Genomic DNA, 12,985 nt, shown 5'->3' on the forward strand with positions numbered 1-12,985 from the left:
TTGAAAATGGATCAAAGGCTAAAACTTTGCTGACAGTGCCTTCTGCTGGACGCGATTTGCTTCTACCGCGCCGTTGGATCATTTTGTACATTTTGTGGCACGATGGGAGGGCTGGCCGCAAGTCGCTGTATTTTAAAGGCCACATAGACCGGAAGCTCCAATTAACGCTGCGTGTGTGTGTGTGCGTCATTACCTCCTTTATGAAACGCTAAAGTTTCAGAACAACAGTTCAGCCACTGCTGAGAAAATAGTGTTGTATTGTTTTCCTGGGCTCTGTGAAGCAGATCGGCACAGAAATCCTCACCACTCCTCTCACCACTGTAGCGCCTCCTGGTGCGGGCACTAGTCCGGGCACATCCGGTTGCGTACATTCAACCGCAGAAGAAGAAGAACTACTCTCGTTGTAGCTGCTGAGATGCAGAGCATCCACCGTGCCAGAGGGGGAGCTGTGTATCTGAGAGCTGGCCTATCTATTACGTCACAACACAGTCCACATTCTAGGGGTGTGGTTTTGGTCTGAAACAGCGCGGCTGACGAGAGCGTCAGTGAGGAGATATATTGATCGTCTCGTTTGCAGCGATTAGGAGGTTTTTAACCATGAAAACAAGTTCATATATGTAAGTAGACCTCCATAACTAACATATATGTGTGATACAAGCATTCGATGTCGCCTTTAAACATTATGTACGCCATCAACCAAAGCATTGTTGCACTCGCTATTGTGGAAAGTCTGCAGAGAAGAAGCCGTCGTCTTGCGTGGCGTCACAACACAGTGCCGAACACAACACGACAAGGTTCACCATCAGCGTAGGGAGCTCCGTATGGAGCTTGTCATGCAAAAGTATCACTGGAAGCGGCTCTCATTCATCCCGAATTCGACCGTCATGTCAGCATGATTTTTCGCAGAAGTTGAATTTTTTTTAACTCGAGCAACAGAAGCGATGGGGTGTTTTTCCATCGCATGTGTGCATTGACCGCGTATTTAAAGTTGTGACCTCTGAGCTCTTAGCAACAGAGGGGGAAATCTAGTTTTTTGATAAGCCAGTACAGAAATGCACATTATATTGCTCTGCTGACATACCACTTGTTTTTTAGCTGACAAAATAATCGAGTAATGATGGAAAGCTTTGATTAAATTTGAACCATGTTTTTGTACATCGTGTGGAATTGTAATCACATAAAAATAACCAGATGGTCTTTAAAAGGACCATAATACCCTTTTCCCCACGTTTTGCCGATAAAAACTAACAATTCCAGTGGACCCTTTTTTGATTTAGCTCATACTTATCTTCTGTTAATAAGTATCACATGGAACACTGAGTTAAAGTTGGGTTATTATTGCATAGTAATGCAGGTGAAAGAAGTATGGGTATGCTGAAACGTATTCCAGGTGGTGCATTCATGTGCTCATGGGAAATTGATTTCTAATTATGCACTTCTGGTGTAGCAATTCCCTTTGCATCTTTTCTCTATTTGTATGTTGTATTGCTGCAGCGCCTGTTGGTAAAGGCTGATAGTCTGGCCTGTATTAATCCAGCTTTCAGCGTTTGTGACCAACATCCACACAACTTCACACCAAAGTCATTATAATTTGTTACCTTGCTCCAGGTTTTTTTCTACTGTCCACTTTTCAATATCGGATGAGGCAATTGCTGGTTATAATCACCCTCCAATTGTGACTGTGTAATAAGTCAACATTTCACAGAGCAATGTTCCTGTGAATTCCTGTGCCACAATAGTTCCACAGAACACGTTGAGTGGGATTGTTGTGTGGAATTTATGGAGATTGCTTCAATTGATATTGTTATTCTTGAAAACACTGGCTTTTCTTGGCCCCACCCTCAGCAAAACCCTGCAACAATGAATTAATCATCATTTTATGATAAACAAAATTAAAATCCAGGCTCTCACACGGACAATTCTTCCATGTATTGTGATATTTTGTATTTGTATCTTAGAGGACACTCAACAATAACTCCCATTAACCTGATTCAACAACAGCGGTGGTGTATTTGAAGCTACTTCTGACATCGTTGATGCATGACTTTAATCTTTTAACATTAAGGGGTTTATGTTTGACATGAATCTAAGGACTGAATGCACCAGTGGGCCAGTAGACAGTTTTTTTTGTCATTTATGGATTAAATAGGTGCAAAAACAGTAACCTACAGCCCATTCAATACAACATCAAAACATGACACTGAGGGATTACATAAAATGGGGTTCAAAGAGTATGACAAATGCAGTCATTGCCCACAAAATGCACCTGACATTCAGGAATGTTCAACAGTCACACACTTTTGGACCCAAGTCACAGATGAATTGTCCTACTTACAGGACTGCCACATCCCTCTGTCCCCTGATATCTGCATCTTGGGCAACCTGTCAGCACTCAAACTAAATAGCACAATATCCAGGATTCTCCTTACAGCAACCAACTATCAGCTAAAACGTTACTCTCTTGAACTCATATCATATCTCAACGGAAAAGAGTCTGCTTCACTCAGCCATAAAACAGCTAAATTGAACAATAAATGGTCCAAGATTATCTGTAAATGAACCTCCACGACTACCTGTTCTCCACCTCAAAGCATTGTCCCATGCATGGGCACGCTTATGGCAGACCGTGCAGTTTAAGTTCATCATCTTCTCTCATCATAAAGAGCTGCCTCCGGTTGTGAACAAGAATGTTAGCTTATGTGTTGTGTCCATTTCAGTTTCTTTTGCTCGACCTCACCTAATATAAAAGTAATTACTCAAAGTTACGTAGGAGTTGGCCCTCAAAAGAGAACGATAGGCTAATTAACAAGTAAAGAAATGAATGTGCGCACTCTCTCTGGCCCTTTTCCTTTGGGAAGCAGCTTAACATTTTCACAAAGAAGCACCTGGGCTGGTGTTTGTTCACCAGCCTTATGCTGCTTCGGTTCTGTTTTCCTATCAGTCCCAGCAGGAACGCACTTTATTCAGGAGTATATCAAAGTGAGCTGCAGACTCTGAGGGCAGGGCCACGGCGGAGCTTCAGACAGATGCTCGGGTAGTTTACATACTGGAGACGGCTGCCTTCCTTTGTGAAACACTAGTCGGGACATTAAGATGTCACTGCTGACTGACCAATATGAATTTGGGGACACAGGCAGGAGTAGCTATACGGATGTGAAACTTGAGAACAGCTAAAGTCCTTGCAGCAACGTTTTCTGGGTGAATATGGAACCAGCGTGGCCGACAGTGTGTCTGAGGCATGACTCGAACTCTTGTTACTTGTTGAAACGAATGAGCACTTTAAATACCCCATGTAAAACTATCCTGTGAGTCAGATTACAAAAGGCTTCATTAACATTATCGCCCCTTTGAGTTTGAAGCGCTTTTATTTTGGATCATTTCTGCGTTCAGTCATCATTCAGGTTTCCTGTGAGCCCGCTCTCCCTCAAGAATTGTGCCATCGTCGTCACAACTTTTGAATACAGTGGCCGCCGTCATTTAACGGTGAGTCCATTCATCATAGTCAGCAGTTCCAGCTCACTCAGGCATACTGTATTTCAACAAACATTTTAAAGGCCCCGCAGTCTAGGTTTTTGCTGCTCACTGAGCATTTAGTGCAGACTGAGTATAAATCTGCAGTTTCAGGTGTCTAACGCTTAACTCAAATATATATTCATAGGAATCGCAGTGGATTTGATGAGGTGTTCTTTCCTGGATTGGTAAAAACATACAGATAGAATTAATTTATTGTCAAGTTGTAAGTCTCAGCCTTTCCCATGGTGCATCAAACCTGTGGTGTAGTGATTCTCATCTTTTACAGCTCACAGATCCATGCATCACAGCGTCTCAGGTGAAAAATGACATGATTTACAGGATCGAGCCTTTTTTGATAGTCACAGTTTCAGTCTGATAGTCTGACACTTTTTGCAACTGCATGTAATTGAAAAAATGATGAATTCAGTTGTAAATTGGTCACTAAACAGCTCTTCAATGATAGTTTGGAGAATAATGCATTACTGTCGAAGTTAAATGAGTTGCCATGGTAAAATATGTTATGTGGGTTTGAATCTCTCAGAACTTCACAATTTTATATATATACTGTAGCTAGAGGGCTACAATTCAATAAAAAAAACAGTGTATTTAAACCAGTGGTGGTTGCTCCTGTCTTTGAGACAAAGCTCATTTCAGACCTAGTTATTTATACATAAATTCTGCTCACCTTTGGCACTACAGACAGCACTCAGAGAGCTCAGTTTAACCGCTTCCCCAAACGCTCAAAACTCGTTGCATATCTGAATCACCTCTGAAATCTATTAGTTTTTTTTTCCTTTTGTGATCACATACTATAGATCCCAAGAATATGTTCTAAACCTCTTTATAGTGTATTCTGCTCACGAATAGAGCAACACCAACACAAACAACGTAGGTGAATGTTATAATCAGATCTTTATCGAAGTACAAATTTGTCTGCTGGAACACTGTATTTATGGGGGAACCAAGAAAAGAAGCCGTGGGTCTTTTTTTTGCACAATTCATTCAGTCACTACCAGCAGTGGTTGTTCACCCATTTGCACACATGTATGTGGTCTACTCCAGTGAGTAACAGAGCCCCTGCACACACACACAGGCCTGCTGGAATAAGATAAGATAAGCCTTTTTTATTTAGTCCCACAATCCCACTCATTTGTATGTTTTGCCCCTCTATTTTTGTTCTTTATCTATAGCTCAGGTTTTTTATTTATTTTTTAATTATTGGCTGAGAGTCCTGTGACTATATTGTTGCACTGTCCCACCAAAAAGAAAAAAAAGTGTTAACCTGGTAAAAGTAAAACCTGGTTTATTTGGTTAAAAGATGAATATTTAAAGTTGTCTTTAAGTGCATTATCATAGCAATGTTCATGAATAATTTTTTTTTTATCACGTCTAAACGAGAATGTCTAACTGGCGTTTGGCTCTGAGCAGGTATTTGAGCTGTTTCTATGTAAAGCCAAGGGGAGCTGCAGATTCTGGTGATAATTCTCTGTCGGTTCACACTGTCATACTGTCATTCCATGTACTGTTCCAAACAATACTCCAGAGGGAAATATTTATGTCAGAGCAGCCTCTGAGATAACATAAAACAATACATTTGAATTGTACTCACTATACGAGTACGAGCACCATCTTGAACTGTAAAATGCTCTGAATGCATGATGCAACAATGGCACGCATTTGTATGTATGACTTCCGAAACAGTAACACTCACTTCACATTATGTAGTAATTAATGGCACAAAATGACTAATCTGCGGATTTACATATTTACACTGCGCAGCATTTTAATATCTGGAATTAATTTGAAGTCAACACGACGCAGCTTGTCGCTAATATTCATTCACCAAACATGCACGGGCAAATTCTTTCACATTACCACACAACCCCGCTGTGGTGTTAAAAACACAGCCACTGCTAAAGTTATCACGGAGAGTGTCACAGCGGCTGTGCTAAGCCGACTCCTCTCACTCGCTGATGTGTACTGGGCCCCGCGGCTAGCAACAAAAACTGTTTAGCTCCAGAGATCTAAAATGGAGAGCTCCTCATGCCGCTGTGGAGCGATAACATTCAGGCTTTGCTGCGGATGTCGCCTCTGTGAAGAAGCTGTAATTTAGAGAGGGGTTGGAAAAGCTTATCTTCCTAAGCCCCTGAGCAAAATAAAGAAATAGTGGGGGGGTGGGGAGGAAGAAAAAAAAACAAAAAACACACAAGACAGAAGCAATGACTCATCTTCATTGGCAAATAGCACTAAAACTGTCTACATGAGGGATCCATGGCCAAAAAGAGATCTGTTTTGCGTGTTATTGATGAATTTTTTTGTCACGGCAGTCAGATTTACCAGAACTGGGTCTAAAAGGTTGACTTCCAGGACACGCACTGTAGGTGACTCTACATTCTGCTGCACGAGTTGTTGCAGCCGAAAATGTAAAGGATCGATAGGAGAAGTGAGATATTCTCCTTGGGTCCAGTCAGGCTTGTCCTGAGAGAGAGAGAGAAGAGAGTCCAACTTCAAGGTTATGCTTTGTAAGCACAGTTTAGGGCTGTCACTTTTTCCAAAAAAATCAAGTTTGAATGAATTCAATGTCAGTCATCATCTAACCGCTTTATCCTCCACCAGAGGGTCGCGGGGGGTGCTGTGCCAATCTCAGCTACATCGGGCGATAGGCGGGGTACACCCTGGACAGTTCGCCAGTCCATCGCAGGGCCACACACACAGCTAGAGACAAACAACCATTCACTCTCACACTCACTCCTATGGTCAATTTAGAGTGTCCAGATTACCTAATCCCCACATTGCATGTTTTTGGACTGTGGGAGGAAGCCGGAGAACCCGGAGAGAACCCACGCACACTCCATGCAGAAAGGCCCTTGTTCCAACCGGGGCTCGAACCCGGGTCTTCTCGCTGCAAGGCGGGAGTGCTAACCACTACGTCACCGTGTGGCCTTGAATTCAATGTGATGATGTTTATTCAGAGATATTCAAATGACCACAACACTATGCCAACAGCTATTGTTTGTTAGGCTGTTCCAAAATTGTTGTAGATGTGCTGACAATTTTACAACTTTTAATGTGTTCACTCAGTCACCCAACTCATTTGAAACACTTTTGAAGTGTTTTTAATGGGATTTTTGTGGTAATGCTGATGAAATAATGATCACTGGAAAGGCAGCATTCAAATTCTGGTTTGTATTTCAATTACCATGGCAACGGTCAACACTTTGAAGCATTGTTCAGTTCTTTGGGCTGAATAATGAATCAATAAAAAAAATGTTTTGATGCCGGATTTTTAGCATCATTAACCGTCATGATGACTGGGATCTACTTGTGGTTGTCATTTCGACTTTGATGATCCTGTTACGGTTTCCTGCATGTTGCTCTGGTTAGAGATGTGATTTTGCTCCACATTCACCTCACCTGGTTCCCACTGAACCCTCAGGCCATGGCTTCCTGCTACTGTTGGGGTACACGGCTTTTGTGCCTCATGTTTTTCAAGTTTGCATGACTTTCAGAGGTTTTGACTCTTGCCACACTGTGCTGTGCCTTTTTTGTGTAGTTAAACCTGCGCCTTTCAAATGTTCACTTCTGCCTGGACCCTTGATTCATGTCCACTTTTGAATTGTGATAAGTCGAATTCTAATGGATGCAACTCTCAGTGCTCATTATAATTGGCTCTCAAGTTTGCAGTCTTGGAGTTATACATGCTTGGTTATAAATTGCAGTCATTAGGCAGAAAATGCCCCAATTTCTTCCTGATAGTTGAAGTTCTCTCTCAGCAGCGTCTTTGATAAATTGATAGCAGGTTTTTTTTTTTATCTCGCCGTGCGCTTCGCGGGTCCTCTACGATGATTGCTCTGTTGATGGGTTCTTTTCGAAGTGCTGTCCTTGTCTCACAACAGCCATACAGCTCCTTGTCTCAGTGAGCCAAAAGGCTGCTCACATCACATTCCCCTGACGCTGCTTTTGTACATAACACTTTTCACGGCATTCAGCTGAGGAATAAGTGAAATGTTTTTCACTGTATGGTCATTAAAACACACATCAGTGTAGTTTTTGTTTGTGTCCTGAAACCATCTTTTTGGAATTTTAGTGTTGGAAGTTAGACTTGGCCATGCTAGCAGCAAAGAGACCATGGAACAGTTCTTTGCCATATAATCTATATGAATGCATGTAGTAAAGTATTAAAATAAAAGAAATATTTGGCCTTAAAGCATTTTTATTTCACTTACATGTTTATAGACTGTTGGATTATGTTAGTGCAAAGCTCTTATGACCTCCATTTTGCCGTATGCCTGTCTGATAGTTTTCATGTCCAACATGTCCAACATGGGGCAATAGGGACGGTTATCGAGATCTTGTTTTTAATCGATATTAGCCCCTCATTGGTCAGTCCTTAAGTCAATAACAAACAATGCTGCTATAGATATTTATTCATGTTTAATCTCACTTTGAACTAGAATGGTTGGGAATCAAGCGAGTGCAGTTATCTAGCAGTCTGGCTTCCCAGCAGAGCCTCAATGATGTCAAAGCTGTCTGAGTCGGCCTATTATGTGTGATGTTGTGCTGTGTTAACTCAAGTCCAACATTGTGGACCAGCGCTCAAATGTCTGGACACACCTTGATGAATTCAGGCAGCTTGTAAAAATGAAGTTGTACGTAAAGAGGTAACACTCACAACCCTTGGAAATACAACACTATGAACCAGATGCAGTGCAGTGTTTATGACTGATTTAGCAAAGCTTACAGTTGGCAGTATATCGTAAACCATTACTGCAGCAGTATCCATTTGTTTAAGCAACTAATTATATAAACGACATGTGGGTATTGATAAGCAGTATCTGTATTTATAAAATCATTACTATGTGGAAGTGGGAGTTTTGTTCAAATTAAATAAATCCCCAACACTTACTGATTTTAAGCAGATGTTTAAGTAAAGTACAGTTGAAGGTGATAACAAACTGATTCATGTTGAACAAATGTGGGTGGTAGTGAAGCAGCCAAATCTCAGCAGAGTAATATGGTAATTTCCCATTTGACTGGCACAAAAGGATAAAATATGGTCGTAGATTTGTAATAAAAACTATGAAACAGTTTTGCTGTGTGTGTGTAACATGTTCTGAATAGAATTAGTATCCGTTGCAACAGTACATGTTTTGACCCAAGTTGTGTGAATGATGTCTTGTAAACGAAATTCAGATGGATTCCGCCTATACAAGCAGCTTCCACGTTTGATTGGTTTCATTTGTTTTTGTATTTCTATTGTCATTAATCAATTGAAGGGAAAAAGAAAAACACCATCTGTCTCTTGGCTGCAGATTTATGATGCTGTGTGCAACACTAACAGTTTTCCAGAGAAGCGGCCCGTCTGTGTCGAGCCGCTTGTGGTCATGCTAAACTGCGATTAGCTGACAGTACTTTTATTAATTAATACATGCGATGCACATCACATATTGTGCTACTGGACAAGTATAATGTGAAAGTTGACAGTGACATAGTTTGCGTGTCCAAAATGTGCTTCTTATGGTATTAGCACAGCCCTTAACATATTTAAATATGTATTTAAATATCCAGCAGTTTTATTGAGTTTATGGTTTAACCATGATGAGCATGCACAAAAAAAAAAAAAAAGGTAGTGCTAGCTGTGCTGAGCCACTGGCTTGGGAAATATGTCAATTACTGTTTTGCTCACATATTGTGATTCATTCAATCCAGTTTCTGAGCAATTACACAAAATTGTGTTGACCAAAGTAAAAAATTACACAGATCCCAGGCTGATATTAGTCCATCTTGTTGACATAGCTTAAATTTAGCCATTTAATTGGCATCCCTCGAAGATTAACCAAGATGTGTTGCACTGCATGGCTCGTGTTCCACATGATTACCCAAAGTGGTGTAATTGTGCCGTAATTAGTAATTTGTATTAAGCTGCTGGCAAGCATACACCAGTATGCAGGGAAAACTGCCAAAAATAGGGAAAATTAGGTAAGAGTCTAAACATGTTGGTGCTGTGGGCCTCTGCTGATCAGTTTGTGCCTGTGTGAATTCCAACACAAAACAGCAAGTATTGAGTGCTGACTGCATCCTGTGTAATCCCATCTGATGACGCGGTGGTTGTTGATCTGTCTCAGTATGCACAGCATGCAGCAATGGTCCGTATTGTTGTTGTGAATTGTTGTTGTTTGCTCCCAACAGGTGGTGTGTGCTAGAAAAGTGACAACAAAACATCACTGTCTGCATTTATCTTTTCTTTTTGCTAGTGAAGTGAACACACAAAAAAGTCCATATGATCCCACAGTGTTTTTTTTTTTTTAGATGTCAACAACGGGAACAAAGCCTTAATTTGTTGCTTGTGTGTAATGTGGGCTGAATGGATGCACTTTAAACGCAGTGAATTTTCAGCATGATGTAAGTCAAGTGATCTGACAGAGAGAATGACAGTTATGTGCTTTCTTGGCTCCATTTTCGGCCTCAAACTAAATTGGTCACATCATGGGGGAGGGTTTGACCAGTCACAGGGCAGTTCAGTTCAGAGAGAACAGGCACTTCTATGTTCCACTCCACCTACTCTGCATACAGGTTCCTGGGATGGTGGAATGGTTGCTACTAGCAACAACTGCCTATGCTGCAAAGAAACCTAAAAGGAGAAAAAAAAGAAAAGAAAAGAAATAACCACAGCATTGCCAGTTTACATGTGTTTGGGGCAAACGTTCTCACTCTCACACACTGAACCGAAGTTGCATTCCTCATCAGCAGGTGCTGGTCGTGTGTTCATGGCATTAAAAAGAGGAAACTGGAGGATTGATTCAGCAACATTTGTTTTTGTTGTCACAATGGATGGATGGATGGATGGTATATTGTGTATGCCCTCTTATTTGCAAGTCCTTTGCTTCCTTTTATGTGTCTTTTCTTGTCTTCTGATTGGTTTGAGCTATACAGCCAATCTAAGTGATCTCATCGACAGTGACACCTATTCAACTTGCTGAATTGGCCATTTAGCCAGCAGGAGCCTTGGCGACAGTGATAAGGGCTGAGCATGTTGCACACACCGCCCCGACCATGGCTATGCATGCTCATTGACTGATGGCTCAAAACAGGGTTGTACACTAAACCCAATAAAACATGAGTCATAATGAACAGAACCTTTCAGAGATGTTTCTGGACTCATATTGGTTAAACTATACAATTATTTTTAGTATTTCAAAGTGCTGATTTGCCGCAGCCACATAAGGTCATTTTCTACTTTACTTTCTGAGGATCTGACAAGGTTTTTATATTACCTTTGGTGGCAAATGCTTATTTTTTTAGTTTTACTGCACTTTCTAAAGGTCACGTCTTTGCTGGAGTCAACTCAATCTTAAAAAAAATCCCCTGAATGTTTTGTCTTATTCCACTCATTTGTCATTATATGTAGGCCAAAATGGGTTAGCATATTATATTTTTTTTCAATCAGCTTGTTATAATTATTATGATAAATGTCAGAAGATTGATGTTTGATTAGCTGAAGAAATACATGGGATGGTATCAAATCCCACTTCTGATACCACATACTTCAAAAAGCACTGGGTCATTTGTAGGGGTGTCATGATTCTCCAAATCCTCGATTCAATATGATTTTTGATTTTAAGGTCACAATTTGATTTTATCTGCCATTATAGACTTGTCTAGTTTGGTTTTATGTCATGATAACTAATTGAATTCCTTAATTCTCATTTTGATTGTCTACATGGTGTCATAATGTGGCCTTATTGTCAAATTTAAATCATTTATTAACAATAGGAATGTTACAATAATTAGTCAATTGGAAACTAACTGTAAAAATAAGAAGTCATTGAGAGTCATGTAGCTCTGTGTTGCTCTGAAGGTCCAGCAATCTGTTGTTACGGTCACTAAATCTGACCTCTGACCTCCAATAACATTTTCATACAGAAGGAAATACCAGTATGTTACTTGAATCCAGGGTTTTCCACCACTGAATAAGCATGTCTACAGCACTAGTTATCGCTTTAGCGTGATTTCAAATTTGAAGGTTTTGCTTTTAAATGAAGACGGAAGAGTTGCCTGTGGTTTTTTTTGTAGTCCTGTGCTTTGCCACAGTTGACATACCATGGTTCTCCATGAGAAAACTCACGAGGAACGCAAAATATTTCCACCGGTGATTTCAGAGAAGCAGAAGGCGTTTCCTGTTCAGTCGATGTTTTGCCCAAATCAGCAGTTGTATTGTTACTATTAGTTGGCAGCTTCGGGTTAGCAGGAGGAGGTAACGTGTAGTCGTGCTGCAATGGCCACAACAACAACACTCTGGCATGTCTGCAGGACGTCAAACTTGGGGCATGGTTAAAGCCTTGATTCCACCAGGTTGAGATTGTAACGTCAATTTGATCAATATTCGATTTACAATCGAGATTGTGACACCCCTTGGCACAAAAACTTTTAGGACATTTAGAATAAAATATCACACTATATAGCATAGTACACATTCTTTTTTATTGTTAAGTTGTTTGGTTCAGCCATCTTCCAACTGACTCTAGCATGCTTTCTTGGCCAGAGGTGATAATGGTGAAGCCCCTCCCCTTGACCAACTCCTTTGATAGCTCCATGACTCACTGATGAATTATTGTATTGTTATTTGTATTAATTATTATTTATTTCAACATTGTCTTGCAATAAACCAATGTAAGTCTTCATAGGAAGTATCACTTTCAGCCAACTATCCTACATGACTTAACATAAATTCATTAATCAGGCAACATCACCCATGACCTACTTAGAAATGGTGTCTTGCGTCATTATCACACCTGGGGCCACTGCGATCTAGAGGCTCTGGCTATGTTTTAAAATGGTTGGAGGGAGAAATGTGAGAGGTTTTACTGAAAAATGACTTTAAACTGTAAAATATACTTTTACTGTATTGTTTTTGTAGAAGGCTGGGATTATAGATAGTCAGTGATTGAATGTGGTGCATGCACTCATTACTACAGAAGGGAACATTGTACTGTATGTGGATGCCAGTTTGAGAGATTGTCTTCTTTACCATGGACTGCCTGCAATCAGTGATGAGGCCTTCATCAAAATGGCGTCGCCACATACTGCCATTACATGTGTAATCATCACTCACTGAACTACTGTTTTGTCAAATGTGACCGCCTCTGTCCTTAATGTGACCATCGGTCCCTCCACTTGATCGAATTTAAAAATGCAAATGAGAGACAACAAGGCTGTGTATGCAGGGATTAGTTGTGTAGCTTCGCGCAGCTGTTCCAGTCTCATCTCCTGTCTCACACTCCAATTTTCCCTTGATGAATTAAAAACAAGTACTGACATATAGTCATTTAGCTGCCCAGTGCGGCCAAAAGGGATGTAACCGATATGCTCATTTCGGTGGACTGAAGTTACTTCAGTAAAGACAATCATTTCAGATGCACCAGTATTTATTTGTGGTTGAATATCAGCCAGTGAACAAGTCAGTAAAGATGTA

The 12,985-nt window shown here is 40.6% G+C and overlaps 1 protein-coding gene across 2 annotated transcripts in view; it reads left to right on the forward strand.

Moving 5' to 3' along the window:
- The window catches only part of LOC122783332 (leucine-rich repeat and fibronectin type-III domain-containing protein 2), a 162,217-nt gene that overhangs the window by 4,914 nt on the left and 144,318 nt on the right, over positions 1–12,985 (forward strand). The gene's annotated exons all lie outside the window — the stretch shown is intronic.

This window comes from Solea senegalensis, linkage group LG16 (assembly GCF_019176455.1).
Source record: "Solea senegalensis isolate Sse05_10M linkage group LG16, IFAPA_SoseM_1, whole genome shotgun sequence".
Lineage (NCBI taxonomy): Eukaryota > Metazoa > Chordata > Actinopteri > Pleuronectiformes > Soleidae > Solea > Solea senegalensis.